Source organism: Zalophus californianus, chromosome 4 (assembly GCF_009762305.2).
Source record: "Zalophus californianus isolate mZalCal1 chromosome 4, mZalCal1.pri.v2, whole genome shotgun sequence".
NCBI classification, from domain to species: Eukaryota; Metazoa; Chordata; class Mammalia; order Carnivora; family Otariidae; genus Zalophus; species Zalophus californianus.
The window spans coordinates 133,988,927-134,006,067 of NC_045598.1; the positions used below are offsets into that span (position 1 = coordinate 133,988,927).

The 17,141-nt window shown below is 34.5% G+C and overlaps 1 protein-coding gene across 3 annotated transcripts in view; it reads left to right on the forward strand.

The window, feature by feature from the left end:
• Window positions 1-17,141, forward strand: part of HNF4G (hepatocyte nuclear factor 4 gamma) — a 129,793-nt gene that overhangs the window by 22,229 nt on the left and 90,423 nt on the right. The window contains exon 1 of one of the 3 annotated variants that reach the window (XM_027601820.1): window positions 8,777-8,831. The exons of the other annotated variants lie outside the window; for them this stretch is intronic. The gene's annotated coding sequence lies outside the window, so the exon portion shown is untranslated. Of the gene's footprint in view, window positions 1-8,776; window positions 8,832-17,141 lie in introns of those variants that run through there. 3 annotated transcript variants of the gene reach the window in all.

The window sequence follows — 17,141 nt, forward strand, 5'->3', positions numbered from 1 at the left end:
ACATTTTTGATAAACAAAAAATAGCTTTGGCTGGCAAAAATTGGTTAGATTATACTGGAAAACCCTCTGTATAAATAGGATCTCTGGAAGCAACTCTTATTGTGACTTCAATTAAACAAATAAAACAGATATGAAAGAGGTGGGAGAGAGAGGATGAATATGCTCTTAAAGGAGAGTAAGAATAATTACTTTTCTTGGTCTTGGTTCTGTGTGCAGTGTAAGCAAAGGAAAATTGAAAATTCCTAACTTCACCCTCATGTAATTCAAAGTCACATCTAAAAATAAATTTCAGTTTTAAGGTTGATAATTTCCCCAAGTACTTTGCAGAAGCAAGCAAAAATCCCACAAAAAGAAAAGCACTTAAGTCAAGACCTTAAATAATTCTCAGAGATAAAATTTCAAAGGGCATGAGATTGTATTAAAAATCAGCACTAAATAAGGTAAAACAAAGCATAAATTTATTTGGAAAAACAAACACCAGAAGCAAATCCAAAAAGATTGTAACTACTGGAACTTTCATTTATAAAATATAAATTATAGTTAATATTTTTTTGACAAAAGACTGAAAACAAGTGTACATTTGAAAAAAGAACCAAACAGTAGTTTGAGAGATTAAAACAAAAACAAAAACAAATGATAGTTGAAATTCATTTTATGGGTTATACCACAGAGGAAACACAGCTGAAATGGGAATTTTTTTGAAATAAAAGATCTGAAGAAAATACAGAGAATATAGAGCAGAGAGACAGCTAGGAGATATGAAAGAAACTTTAAGAGATGTGGAGGATAAAAAGATAAAATGTCACATATACCTAATTACACAGCCAGATAGAGGGAAGAGAGAAAATAGAGGTGAGACAATATTCAGAGTGATGATGGCTGAAATAGATTTTGAACTGATGAAAGACACCGATCTTCATATTCACAAAGTAAAACAAATCTCAAGCCAACAATACAGTATAGTATAATCAACAGAACACTTTAATATATATATATATAATATAGCAAAATCACTGAACATTGATCAAAACAGAGAAAGACCAAAAAAAAAAGTTAGCAAAGAACAGAGGGTAGTAGTAGATGGTAGAAACAAATCCAAACACAGCAGGAATCATTATAAATATGGATGGATTAAAATTTCCAATTAAAAGAGATTATTGGGCAGAAAACAAAACAAAACAAAACAAACCCCAGTTTCTATTGTTAATAGAAAAACTCCTAAACTGAAGAATACAGAAAATGTTGAAAATAAAAATTGGGAAAGATATACCAAATAATTGATAACCAAAAAAAATATAAAAAGTTTACTTTTTAAATAGATAAAGAAGGGCGCCTGGGTGGCTCAGTTGGTTAAGCGACTGCCTTCGGCTCAGGTCATGATCCCGGAGTCCCGGGATTGAGTCCCACATCGGGCTCCCTGCTCAGTAAGGGAGCCTGCTTCTCCCTCTGACCCTCCCCCCCTCATGTACTCTCTCTCTCTCATTCTCTCTCTCTCAAATAAATAAATACATCTTTAAAAAAAATAAATAAATAGATAAAGAAAATTCTAAAAAATGTTGTTCCATGTGGTAGCCAGCTTCTGAGATGATCCCCTAGTGATCCTTTCTTCCCGGTAGTCATGGCTTTGTGTAGTCTTTTATCCCAGTGAATAGGCATGACCTGTATAACCAATAAGATATTCCAGAAATGATAATGTGAGAGAGAGGGAGGGAGGGAAGGTGGAAGGGAAGGAAAGAAAATTACTAAGCTTTGAGAGGAAGTAAACAAATTTTGATTTGTTATGTAGATGACATGATTTCCCATTTAGGAAAAAAAATCTACACATAATTAGTCATTTTTTTAAAGATTTATTTATGTTTTTTAGAGAGAGAGAATGAGTGGGGGGGGAGGGTCAGAGGGAGAGAGAGAGAATTTCAGGCAGACTCCCTGCTGAGTGTGGAGCCTGTCACGTCTCCACAGTGCTCAATCTAATGACTCCTAAGATCATGACCCAACTGAGCCACCCAAGCGCCCCAACAAAATTCAAGTACAATTCCATATATTAATACTAATATTTAGTTAATTTTTTAACTTGGAAAGTGTTCTGTTTTAATAGCAACATGAATTATAAAGTATGTAAGAAGAATGAAAATATGCAGATTTTTTATGGAAATTATAAAATTGTATTGAAAGACATTAAAATACATCCAAATAAATGGAGAATCACACTGTAGATAAGAAGATGCTATTTTTAAAATGACCGTTTTCCTCAAGTTGTTGCATGATTTAATGCAATCCCTATCAAGTCTCAACAAGACTTTTCATGAAATCTAACTACCTCATTTTAACATTCATATGGTAGATCAAAAGGACACGAATTGCTACTTCACTGCTGAAAAAGTAGTACAAGGAAGCACCTCTTGGCCTGTCAGATATCAAGATCTATTTGAAACCTATTATAATTATTGCCTGTGTTAGTTCAGGAGCAGATTGCTGGAACAGAGTGCTTAGCTCATAAACAACCCACACATATATGGAAACTTGTTCTCTTAGCATTGCACATCAGTAGAGGGAGCTTAGTCCTCTGGCAAGAAGTATTGGGAAAATTAGCAATTAATATGGAAAAGATAAAACTGGACCCCACCTCACACTTAACATAAAAATCAGTTCCAGTTGGACTAATAAATTTGAAAGGGGGCATCATAGAATGTTTCTGATCTCTTCCTATGAATGGATTATGTTTAAAAAGAAGCACAACCTTAGAGATAGTTTGACAAATTTCACCTGATTCAAATTCAGGGCTTCCTCCATCAAAAGGCACTGGGAGAGTAGTGAAATGACAGTTCCAAAAGCTGGAATAAAATGTTTGCATTGCCCATGATCAACAGAATTTAGAATCTTAAAACATATAAACACTTGGTAAGTTAATAAGAAAAAGACAAGCAACCAATAAAAAAGTGTGGATAAAACATAGTCATTTCATAGAAAAGAAATCAAAATAGGCAAGACAAATTTGTAAATATGCTGACAATCCTCTGCATCACTGGAAAGGCAAATTTAAACCACAATGAATGTTATATCTCACCTTATTTCCAGGAATAAAAGGCAATATTAGCATTACTGAGCAACTAGAACTGGCAGATACTGTAGATGTACCATGCTTCAGAAAACTGTTTGGAATTAATGGTAAACTTCAGCAAGAACTGTGAGCCAGCAGTTCCACTGCCAAGCGTACCTCAGAGGAGGGCTTCTTGAATGATCCAGGACAAAGGAATCCTAGTTTTGAAATTTTCCTCCCTCCCTCCTTCCCTCTTTGTTCCCTTTTCTTCCCGCCCCCCCTTCCCTTCCTTCTTTCTTTCTCCTCCAGTATGGTTATGATGCTCCTTTGAAATACAATTTAACTACATTTGTTTCACCTTGCTTTCAGGGTTTTTTTGTTTTGTGGGTTTTTGTTTGTTTTTTTTTGTTTTTCTGCTTCTTGTTCTTAATTATTTTATTTTTCCAGTATGTATGTTATGCTTTCAAAAGTAAAAACTATATATAAAGAGATTCCTCACAGAAGCCATGCCCCCTCCTGTATTCCTTCCACTCTATACCCCTCTCATGTAACCAACTTCACTGGGATTTTTTTTTTTTTTTGCCACGATTAGAAGATATATGTATATTAATTTATTTTTCCTTCTTTCACAAATGGGGTTATTATATATGCTTTCTGCATTTTGATTCCCCCCCCAGCTCCCATGATATCTCTTGAGATTTTCTTTCATTTCTCAAAGACCTTCCTCATTCCTTTTTTACATAGTTCTCCATTGTGTGAATGCATCACAGTATATTCAACATCTTAGGTTGAATACATAGGTAGTTTCAATATTTTAGTTTCCATTTATTTGAAATCACTTCTTTTGTCTTTCTTTTGCTTACTGGTACTACTACATTCTTGAAGGTATGTTTTGTCTTAACAGCAAAAAATCAATTGAAGCTTATATTGCTGTCAATAAATTAGGCATTAAAAATAAATTACACAAATTTTACTTCTCCAATTTAGCTATAATGGTAAATGATTAATTTTAAAAACAGGCTTATTTACAAATGAAAGGAACGTACAGATATTTATAAAATAAATATGTATTTAAATTTTATCCAACTTTCATACAGTTTTGGATTACAGTTGCCAGTATAATCCTAAAAATGTCACGATTGTAACTGTACATGACTCATGTGGTTTTTGCTGTAGTGTGACTTACATGAGTTCAACACCATCAGACCAGTGAAGCCCTATTAAATGAGGTGAGTTGGCTGATTCTGAGCTCGGATATTACAGCAAAATCCATTTACTATTGAAGCTTCTAAATACTTACCCTCCATTTCTGTACTTATCCCATCGTGGATTTAGAACAAATAATTCATTGACTGGCATGGGTCCACAAACCACATGTTGATATGTGCACCTGGAAACATATACTAGAATATTTATAGCAGCACTGTTTGTAAAAGCAAATATTGGGAATACCCCAAATGTCTATCAATAGTGGAATAGATAAATGCATTGTGGTATGTTCACGTGATGATTTATTATAAAACAGAGAAAATAAATCACTCCTCTATCCATCAACTTAAATAAATCTCATAAACACAAAGTTCAGTTAAAAAATAAAATAAAAGAATACATTATAGTAATATTTTCATTTATATAAAGACACATACAGAGACAACTAATATATTGTTAATTAGTTTATAGATATGTAGTAAAACTCAAAGTACTATAAGGAATTATCAGCATAGGATAGTAATTAACTCTAGAAGTGGGATTCAATCAAGGAATGATATCCAGGGGCCTTCAAAGTCATGGTTCATGTTCTACTTCATAAACTTAAGTCCTGGTCATGTGGGTATTTGTTTCATTATTATTAAACTGAACAGATACTAGATGTTATTTTGTATATATCAGAGGTTTCATGATAAATTATTAAAATTATAAACATGCAAGACTAAAAATAGGACTTTTAGACTTGTAAAGAGATGTGTATAAATAGGAAGAAAGGAAATGCTTGGAAAGGCTCAGAATTATAAAGCTTCTAGTTCACATGAATTCTATACATTTGTTCCAATTCCAGTCAGAAAAATAAAATAAAATTCAAAAATTAATATCCATATCTTAAGGTCTCTGAAGGATAGGAGGTCATTATTGCATACTTAGTTTCAATATAAGAATTTGATCATGACAACATAAAAATTTGGTTTTTAAGGTGTTCTGGGATAAAATATACAATAAAATGCCTGCATTCAGTGAGTTGGCCAGGACCGCTGTAGAATTAATACTCAGATCACTGTAATTGGAAATCGTGACGGACAACAGGGGTGCTGAATCTCAGGCTCTCCTACTTATTGACCTCATAATTTTAACTGTATTCTCCAATTTTCTAGTATCTAAAATGAAAATACCAATAGTATTACTAACTAAGATAAAAATTACTTGTCTTAGCCTTACTGTAATGAAGAACTCTATGACATTAGATTTTTTTCAGGTTTACTTTGGAAATGAGAACATATGGTATATGTAATGTTGTACTGTGATTTTTTTTTTCCATCTGTATTGCGAATGTCCATCTATGTCAATCTTTCTCTGTAGTTAGGATAAATTAAATAAATTATAATTTATTTTATATTTCTCACATGACAAAATAGCATTTTTAAAAAGTACCCCCATTCCCCCATAAGTTAGAGACTAAATATGAATGAGTAAGAATGACTTGACATACTGAATATTAATTGAATTCTAAAACTATACTAATTAAAGCTCTATGATACTGCTTTGAGAAAAGAAGAATAGAAGAATGGAACAATATAAAAGCTCTGAAATCGTAATGTTTATAAATTTATAATATATGATTATATAATATAATTCTGAATATATGTTATATTATGTAAGTAATGATAACACATCTATAGGGGAAACTATTCAATAAGTACTGCTAGATGCCATTTGGAATGAAAAAAGATGGGTGAAATATAAATATAGTAAAAAAAAAAAACAAAACAATGAAAAAGACAAATATCTACCTGGTCTTGGAAAAAGGAAAACTCTAACTGTAAAACAACATAAGAAACCATAAGAAGTAATGATAGATGTGTTAGAAGAGAAATGTTTTTTAAATTACATAGAAACATCATTAACCTAAAAATCAGTCTATGGACATTATTTTCCGGATATATTACAGACATAGCTTTAAATCTCTAACACACCAAAACTTCATAAATGAAGAAGAAAAATTCTCCAACTTCAATAAAAATGACATGCTTATACAGGATAACTTCATAAAAACTCAGCTTTCCTGTGGTATTAGTCAGGATGAAAATTATGCTGCTAGAACTAAATGGCCCAAAAGGGTTGCTGCGATAAAGTAGAAGTTTATTTCCTTCCCACTTAACAATCCCTAAGTCCCTGGTCTAGGTTGAATGATTATTTGTTTTTCACATGGTCCTCTGGGGACTCAGGTTGTTTCTCTTGTATGGCTTTGCTGTCTCCTGGAGCAGCTGTTGGCAGTTTTTTCTGTAAAGGGCCAGATAGCAAGTATTGTAGGATTTGGGGTCATATGATGTCTGTTGCAGTTACTCAACTCTGCAGTTGTAGGGTGAAAGTGGCCATAGACAATACATAAACAAATGGGTATGACTGTGTTCCAAAAAAACTTTATTTACAAAACAGTCAGCTCTGTCATTTTATGACCCTTGCCCTAGGGCATTGTCTTGCTCAGAAGCACATCTGTATTCCAGCTTGCAGGAAGGAGGGAGAATGGAGGATTTCATGCACAATATCAAGCCTAGGCCCATCAGTAGCAAGCATCACTTAGGATCACATTCCATTGATGAAAAGGTAGATATATGGCTACATCCAGCTGCAAGGGTGGCTGAGAAATATGACCTCCCAATTCCAAAGTGCCCAATTACTTATCTCTTGCCATGGAAGGAGGAACATATCTAAGGGAACTGCTAGTTGTCTCTGCCAAACTGTAGTCAAATAAGTTCAGAATTACTTTAAGTTTTATAATAAATGACATAAATACTTATTACCAAAGAACAAAAATATAATATCCAGTGGTGGCATTATACCATCACTAGTGGGTGCAATAATAATTGTTGCAGTTTTAATATGTGTCCAACATCCTTGGGTTCTAATACAACCTCAGAGCATTTATTGTCAATCACCACTTTCCAAGTGAATATCTAAGTTTTAAAGAGTTTAAAGACTACAATATGCAATTACTGTTTCAGCCATGATTCCATTGTAGGCACTCCTGTTCCAAAACCTACACTCTTCACTAGTGGATAATGAAAATAAGACCACTTTTTTGTGGAGAGTGCTTTGACACTGTGGGTCAAAATCTATAAAGGTATTCATATCATCTGACGAAATTATCCCACTTCTAGGATTTTTTTCTCTTTTGAAATAGTGATATAATCAAAGTCAATACAGTTTATGTATTATCCAACCATTAAAATAATGTTTTCAAATAATAATGGTATAGGACGATGCTCAGGACATAATACTGTGTAAAAATAAAAGATTGAAAACACTCCAAATAGAGAATAAACTACATAGAGAGAATAATGCATATTACACGTTTTATATATATATATATATATATAAGCATACCCATGTGTACATATATAACGTATATACACATACATACATTTGTAACTATCTAATGTAAGAATATATTCAAAATGGTGCTTTGGATGATAACATTATAGGGATTTTTTATAGTTTTCTGTATTTTACAAAATTTTCAATAATTAGCATATATTTTTGTTATATTCAAATATCAAGTTAATACCAAAAACTATACTTTCTAACTATTAAACCTCTAATTTTCTAGTGTTAATAATAATGCCTAACATGTTAACCAAACAAGAGCTAACATTTTAAGAAAACCTGATTAAATTAAATTTAGATAGAATTTATTCTATATATAAACATGTTACTTAAATAATGAGTGCATTTTCCTAGCATATGCATGTCTTTTCATGTAGTTGCTTTTATATTTCTAGTCTGTTAGCTTTTAGTCCTATATGCCCATTGGTAGGCCACTTTATTTTCTTTTTGGTTTTAATTTCTGCCAGGAAGGGCATATTTCTGAAGTCCTTTTTATTTTAGTGTGTAGCACAGTACCAATAAGATTTCAACTTAATTAATTGAATGTTCAGTTTTGGTTGACAGTAGAATGGATCAGTGACACAAAAAGCATTCGAAATGGTTCATCAAATATTATTTCAAAAGAAATAAATTCTAACTTTTTACCCTTTTTCTCTCTGATATTAAATTTAGTTATTCTTTGTCACAATGTGTATTTTTTTTAATGTAAGCTCTTTGCCCATTGTGAGGCTTGAACTCAGCCCCAAGATCAAGAGTCAAATGCTCTACCAACTGAGCCAGCCAGGCACCCCATCACACTATTTTAAGTCTTGAGAAAGGTGACAGTATTCCAAACATAACTTCTTTTCCAAATCAGGAAACTTTTGAGAGTAACAAGGGAAGCTGTTATTAATTATGCTTGGGCAACAGTCAGATTGTCATTCTCCTGTGCAAATTTGGGCTACTGGTCACTGTAACAAGGGTTAAACTATGACCAGTCAAATGGAATTTTAATGTTCAAATGGAAGATTTGTTATTCAGTAATTATAAAGTAATCATAAACCCCTTTTAACAAAGCATTTTTGTTAAAACATTTGATTTTACGGATTCCCTCTATTAGAATGGTAATGACATTGTTTCCATCTTTATGATACATTGTCTCAGGTGGAGGAGGGTGGAGCCTGTAGGAACTGACTTCTTGTTTCCATTTGGAACATTGGTAAGTTTGTTTCCGTCATAGATGGAACCTAAAATTCAACATTTTACTTTTGAATTCATCAAAAATTTTAATTTTCTGACTCAGAATTATTCATTTCCTTGAGTTCTGCATGTTTTCTTGGTTTCACCAGCACTGTATTAGAGAAATAGGATTTTAATTCCTTACAAGGAATGGCATATACTGTATAGAGAATGACCAAGCTGCTTCAAGGTGGTTATTGGGTTCCGCCTAATTCGCCCCTGAGTTCAATGACCTGCTCCTACAATTAGTCTCTTATCTAGAGTTTCATCATGTGAGCCTCAGCACATAGTTTATCACTGGTCAGGCTCCTTTCCTATTCTTGGGCTTATTCAAATCTTCCAAAGCTAAATTTGCAGCTGTAAAGTATCCAGAGGAGTTGTTAATGAAGACACTTGTCGCCATTTATATAAGTTAGAGCTTTTCAAGTTTCTTTCCTCAAATTATACCGTAAAAACCTGACTTTTTTTTTAAATGTTAAAAGAAAGAAAAATATGCATAATTTCCCTATGCATATGTTTCATTTTTGAGTACTAGGCCATGGTTATATACCTAGGTTAAATTATTTCCATCCATTATTATTGTTATCAATGAAGAAATTCATGACCTATGAAGATTTCTGAGCATATGACTTATTATTAGAAAAATAATTTAAAATTACAGGATTGTTACAGGAAAGAGAGACAGAAGAACCCAGTATAACCTTATGTCTGCCAAAAAATTTTTAGACTTTATGATGGGAATTTTTGCAATATTGTTTTCTCACAGGATGCATAGAATGTTATGCAGTGACTGACAGAATAAAATATTAGAGGCCCAGTGTGATCATGCATCTTCATTCCTGAATTTTCCTGGCTTTATATTTTCATAGCACTTTTTCTGCTTATTTACTAAACTTATATTATCTTGAATGATATGTTGGTAGGTTTGCTTTCCACTTGAATGAGGGATCTATGAAGGCATATTCAATTATTATTCATTATAATTGTTAATCACATTGCCTACTCTATATTAGACCTTTAATAGATATGTGTAGAGTGAATTAATAAAGAAATGAATGATTATATAGGGATTTTAATGTTCAGATGGAATATTGAAGGATTAAATGATTGCTTGCAGTAGGGTAGCAATAATGTGAGGCCTCTTGAATTTAAGCTTTCTGTACCCTATACCACCAGCCTGTTCTAATATCTGCAGCCTGATTCCTTGTTCCAGGACTATAGGTTGTGTCTTGTTGTTCCTTGCTGGAAGTGAAATAGCATAGGAACTAATAACATTGATTTGGGCTCCTGGAATTAAGTGATTGATTGATCTGCCTCAATCATGGGCACGTTATTTCATATTTCTGATCTTAATGCTATGTTTTGTTTTTTTTAAATGAGGAAAATAATGTATATCACATGTGATGGTACTGAGCATTAAGTAAGATGTGTAGTAAGTCTTTAGTACATTGGCTAGTACATCCTCACCTACCCTCTTGTACTCCAATTGTTTTGGCCTACCTGAAGTTTCCAGAATCTGCAGATTGATTGTACTTTGGTGTTGCTGCTGCTGTGCCCTCCACAGAAGCCCTCTTCTCCCAGTTACTTTTGCTAGGTCTTTTCCTAAATGGTAAATTCTTAGAGAGCTCTTATCTAATCAGCCTATCAAAAATAGCCCTAATCATGTTATCATCTCATCTTGTTTTATCTCTCTTGGTTGTACTTAGCAGTCACTGACCTTTTGATATATATATATTTTATAGTGCCCCTCTTTCTTGCAAGAATGAGGTCCATGAAGGTAGGGGGACTTTGTCCTAGCTCCAATGCCTAGGAGAGAACTTGGTCTATTGCATCACGAAAACACCTATTTTTTGACTGAATGAAAGGAATTGTATAAGAAAATGCTGCTATTAAGAATCAGTGGGTGACTCAGTCGGTTAAGCGTCCGCCTTCGGCTCAGGCCATGATCCCAGGGTCCTGGGATCTAGCCCCGCATCGGGCTCCCTGCTCAGCCGGAAGCCTGCTTCTCCCTCTCCCTCTGCAGCTCCCCCTTCTCATGCTCACTCTCACTCTCAATCTTGCTCAAATAAATAAATGAAATCTTTTTATTTTTTTAAAGAATCAAACTATTAATGAGGGAACTTTTTGTGATGAGCACAGGGTACTGTATGTAAGTGATAAATCACTGAATTCTACTCCAGAAACCAATATTGCACTGTATGTTAACTAAGTAAAATTAAAAAAAAATCAAACTACTAGAAACACTTGTATATATGCATATCACTCTAAACGTTAGCATTTTGTAGGGAATAAGATTGTCAACCATATATAAAAAATGAGATATAAGTCTTGAGTCCTTCCCTATTGCTCCCACACCCATGCTTTTTGTGCAAATAACATAGTCCTTAAATGCATTTTTCTATCTCTTCAAAACCCAAACAAATAACTCATCTTTCAAATTAAATATATCAACCCTTGAAACAATAAAACACCAAGTTTTTACGAGATTGACTTCTAAGAAATGGATTATCAGAGTACACTACTGGAGAACACAAAATGTGTGTTTTTTTTTTTTTAAGATTTTATTTATTTATTTGACAGAGAGAGAGAGATAGCGAGAGAGCAAGAACACAAGCAGGGGGAGTGGGAGAGGGAGAAGCAGGCTTCCCACGGAGCAGGGAGCCAGATGCGGGGCTCGATCCCAGGACCCTGGGACCATGCCCCGAGCCAAAGGCAGACGCTTACCGACTGAGCCACCCAGGCACCCTCAAAATTTGGTTTCTGAGAACACAAAATTTATGAACTTTTTTAAACCTAAGTGATATATTTCATATAGCTCTTCCATCTGTCTCTATTTAGAGATATTTTATTTATTTATTTATTTATTTTGGTAATAACATTGCTTCCAGGTGGAGAGGAAGTGATTAATAATTAAAAATTAAGTTTCATAAAATGTTGGTATCTTTAGTTACAAACATATCCAACAATGACAGTCAATGTGGTGAGTAACGTTCAAGTATTTATACTCTAGAGAACAATTTTAAATCATTTGCTACAACTTGGTATTTTCTGTTATGCATGAACATAGAGAACTATAATTTTCTGGATAGTTGATCTTAAAGTATGGCAAAATGAAATGTGCAAGTAATTAAAGAAAATGTTTTACTAACATTTATCTTGTTAAATTATTTCAGTTCTACATTTCATTTTGCAGACACATCCACAATGTCATTGAATTAGTGAAAAAACTGAAAAAGCTCATAGAAGTGGTATTCGTCTTTATATTTTTGAGCAGGATGTTAAAAAGATTTTTAAAAATAGCCATAATGCTCTATTAACACAATTTCTTCAATAAGTTACTTTTGCTGCTTTTAAAATACTAGTAGTTGTAGGGGTGCCTGGGTGACTCAGTCCATTAAGCATCCAACTCTTGGTTCAGGATCAGGTCATGACCTCAGGTTGTGGGATCAAGCCCCATGTCAGGCTCAGTGCTCCGCAGGGAATCTGCTTGAGGATTCTCTCCCTCTGCCCCTCCCCCCACTCTCTCTGTCTCATAAATAAATAAATCTTTAAAAAAATACTAGTAATTGCAATGTTTGCATATTTTCTGTATGCAAACTGATTTAATCTCTTCCTCAAAAAACTAAGCCAAAACAAAACCCAAAAAGTGTCCTAATTGAATATGGTTATGGCTCTGTGGAATTAGGTACTCTAAATCAGAACTGGTTACAATGAGTTGTATGGACTTTTCTACCTTGTGAACATTATTGACTAAGTGGTTATGGGAACCATAAAATGTACTCCTTATCAGTGACTTCTTTGTCTAGAACTACACAAAATTTTACAAACCTGTCCAGAGTCTCATGTATTTAAAAGGCTCATTTTCTATACTTTGGAGATCATATTTTCTGTGCAAGATCTTAGTTGAATTATTCAAAATTCAACATAAACTTTGTAAGGAAATAGAAATGTATAGAGTTGATACTGAATACATTGAGCACCTACTAAGAATGAGATTACAAGTGTTTGAGGATGGTATGATATATAACACAACTCAAGAAGGGACTTGTGGGGTTACTATAAGAATTTGCTGATTTGTATATTTGAGATTTGGGGGGGACAGGGCAAAAAGAGAGGAAGAGAGAGAATCTTAACTGGGTGTGGAGCCTGACTTGGGGCTTGATCCCACAACCCTGAGATCATGACTTGAGCTGAAATCAAAAGTTGGATACTTAACCAACTGAGCCACCCAGACGCCCCAAGATTTTTTTTAAATCTTTTTTTTCTAGTTGCTTGAAAGCATAGTCCTGTGAAAAATGTAACTCTTTCTCTGTTTTATTGGATTACTTAGTTTTCATTTCAAGTTTATTTGCTAATATATCTTATCTGGGCCATTATTAGGCCTAATTCCTTAAAAAAAAAAAAAATGGAGCATTCCATGCTGGGCATGGAGCCTACTTAAGATCCTCTCTCTCAGAACTTACCAAACTCAACACCCAAAGAACAAATAATCCAATCAAGAAATGGGCAGAAGACATGAACAGACATTTTTCCAAAGAAGACATCCAAATGGCCAACAGGCACATGAAAAAGTGCTCAACATCGCTTGGCATCAGGGAAATCCAAATCAAAAGCTCAATGAGATACCACCTCACACCCGTCAGAATGGCTAAAATTAACAAGTCAGGGAACGACAGATGTTGGCGGGGATGTGGAGAAAGGGGAACCCTCCTACACTGTTGGTGGGAATGCAAGCTGGTGCAACCACTCTGGAAAACAGTATGGAGGTTCCTCAAACAGTTGAAATTAGAGCTACCATTTGATCCAGAAATTGCACTACTGGGTATTTACCCCAAAGATACAAATGTAGGGACCCGAAGGGGTATGTGCACCCCAATGTTTATAGCAGCAATGTCCACAATAGCCAAACTGTGGAAAGAGCCAAGATGTCCATCGACAGATGAATGGATAAAGAAGAGGTGGTATATATACACAATGGAATATTATGCAGCCATCAAAAGGAATGAGATCTTGCCATTTGCAACGACGTGGATGGAACTGGAGGGTGTTATGCTTAGTGAAATAAGTCAATCAGAGAAAGACATGTATCGTATGACCTCATTGATATGAGGAATTCTTAATCTCAGGAAACAAACTGAATGTTACTGGAGTGGTTGGGGGTGGGAGGGATGGGGTGGCTGGGTGATAGACATTGGGGAGGGTATGTGCTACGGTGAGCGCTGTGAATTGTGCAAGACTGTTGAATCACAGATCTGTACTTCTGAAACAAATAACGCAACATATTTTAAGAAAAAAGAAAAAGAAGAAGATAACAGGAGAGGAAGAATGAAGGGGAGTAAGTCAGAGGGGGAGATGAACCATGAGAGACAATGGACTCTGAAAAACAAACTGAGGGTTCTAGAGGGGAGGAAGGTAGGGGGATGGGTTGGCCTCGTGATGGGTATTGAGGAGGGCACGTTCTGCATGGAGCACTGGGTGTTATGAACAAACAATGAATCATGGAACACTGCATCAAAAACTAATGATGTAATGTATGGTGATTAACATAACAATAAAAATTAAAAAAAAAAAGATCCTCTCTCTCCCTCTCCTTCTGTCTCTCCCCACCAGTTGCTGCTCACATGTGCTCTCTTTCTCTCTTAAAAAAAAAAAAAAAGGCAGTATAAAGAATTGACTTCAGTATTTCCTTAGAAAGTATAAGAAATACAGCTCTTACCAGCATAGTAACTGAAATCTCTTCCTGGTATTATGAAGGTAAAATTAATACACTGTGTAAAAGCCATATGGAATAAAGAATCTATTTTAACCAGTTAATTTTTTTAAATATTTATGTCTGATATATCCAAAACAGATACAGCTAATTAATTTAGTCATTTACCAAGTAGGTAAGCATTCAGAGTGGATTCCAAGTCTCCATATTAATAACAATGGACTATTCTGCAGGCTAGTGGTAAAGAGAATACATGTGCATCAGTTTTCATGATGAAGAACCGTATCTCTTAAATGTCATTCATCTAAGAGAAAGTGAAAAGATGAGGATGTGTATTAACTCTTGCCACTCTTCCCCTTTTTTATCATAATAAGGTAGCCTTGATTTATCAGGCAGCTTTATATAATCTCCTTTCTTGGCCTTAAGATAGAAGGGAAGTTGGTGCCCACCGTGGGCCATGTATTTTATGCCTATCCCTCACTATACCCCTGAAGTAAATCTTCTGTAAGTGAAGAAACTGAAGTTGTCCAGAATGAGACAACAAGTAGCAGAGCCAGAATTAAAACCTGGGTTTACTTGACTCTAAAGTCATTCCCTTAGATTTCACTATGAATTATTTGAGGAAAGAGGTAATCTTTTAGTTTGAAACTGATGGAGCATCACATATGACATTGAATCTAATAGGTGGATCTTCTGTGTGTGCTAGAGTACACCTCTGAGAAGGTATGTGGAACATCTGGGGTGAAGCAGTGGTGGTGGTAAGGTTGGTGGCTGCTCAGGTCTTGCTCAGCAAAATGGTATTTACTCTTAGGAGCATTACCATAGAGTCGAGTAGGCTCCTTTCTGGAGATGAAGAGGCAGGTTCTAAGATCTGATGGAGTAAGGGCTTGATTTGCTGGTAGGAGTGGTTATTGGAAAGAGCATCTGTGGTTGAATTAGATTGGTGGTCAAAGTGAGCTGAAGTGTGAACTCAAGAGATGGCCCTGAGCTCATGGGCCCTAAGCATCTTCATGGGGAGCCTGGCATCAGCACTAGGCTGGATTCAAGAGAGGATGATTAATTAATTGAGAGGAGTGACCATAGTAAGGAAGCATTCATCATTAGATAGTTAAAATTTTTAAGAAGATAAAAACTTGCCATTAGGGCTGCAGAAATTAAGTTCTCCTTCTTGAGGAATTATCAAAATGACCTTGTGACAGATATAGTATATAGAATGAAAGACCTGCTATATCTTAAAAAAATACAAATCTATATATACTTTGTAAGTATACATACATACTTACAGATGCATGTGTGTTTATGCATATGTGTGTGTGTGTGTGTGTGTGTGTGTGTGTGTGTGTGTTTATGGCCAGGAGTGAGATGATGGCCATTCTCAGTAGAGGACAAATTAGAGAATGATACTAATTTTAAGGAAAATAAAATGAGCTGTTAGGTAATGTTATAAGACTAGACTGGGCACTGGTAGGTGGTTAGGATTAGAAATATAAATTTGGGAGGTAATAATAGTAGCAACTCCTATGGTTCATAAGGTCCCTGAATTAATGTGTATATAGGTAAAGAAGATAAAGTCAAAGACCAAGTCTTGCGTTAAGTGTGGGAGGAAAATGCATACCCCAACAAAGGAAATGAGGAAGGAAGAAAATAAGCAAGAGAAAGAAGACCAATGTTTGTTTGTATTTAAAGGCTAGCCTTTATCTACTTATAACAGAGGAACAGTTGTCAAAATGAGAGAAACCTTGAGAGCAAAGAGACACTCCAACTCATTTTTAAAGGATTCATTTTCCCAAAGGGAATAGGAATAAAATTTTCATGATTTCCACTGGAGACCAAAAAAACAAAAACAAAAACAAAACAAAACAAAACAAAATCCCAACAATAATAAAACAAAAACAAACAAAAAACTTGTTCTGATTTTGACAATTAAATATATATATAAATGTCTGCACTATCTTGTAAACTCCTTGAAGGCTGAGGAATTGTGTCTTCTTTCTTCATTTCCTAAATGCCTGACACATGTGGTACATTTATTTAATAGAATTTACACCTTCATTGGAAGAAGCAATAACCTCCACTTACATGTTGGCATTCAAGGGGCAGAGTTCATGTTGCTTCAGCGTTGTAACTGGGTCAAAGTTAAGAACAGTTTTAATCTCACATATGCTTTTTAAATCAAAAGTGAAAGCTAAAGAGAATAATGATAATCATTCTCATGCTCATTTTCCTAATGACTTTCTGATTTTTTAACTATTTAACAGATATGATATTAATGAAAAAATGTTGATTATCTTAAAATGTATATTTTAAAGGGACAGTAATGGTTTCTAAGGTGGTTAAAATTATGAAACGAGCTACTGTAATTATATTCAAAGTACAACAATGTAAAATGTTAGGCATTTAAAATTTTTTCTCATTTATTTTTTATTCACTTATAATGACTACATCTGTTTGACATTCATTCAACAAATGTCTGTCTGTTTATCTATCTTATCTATCTATCTATCTATCTACCTTCCTACCTACCTACCTACCTACCTATCATCTTCCTCACTCTTCTAGCCAGGGTGGGATTATATAAAG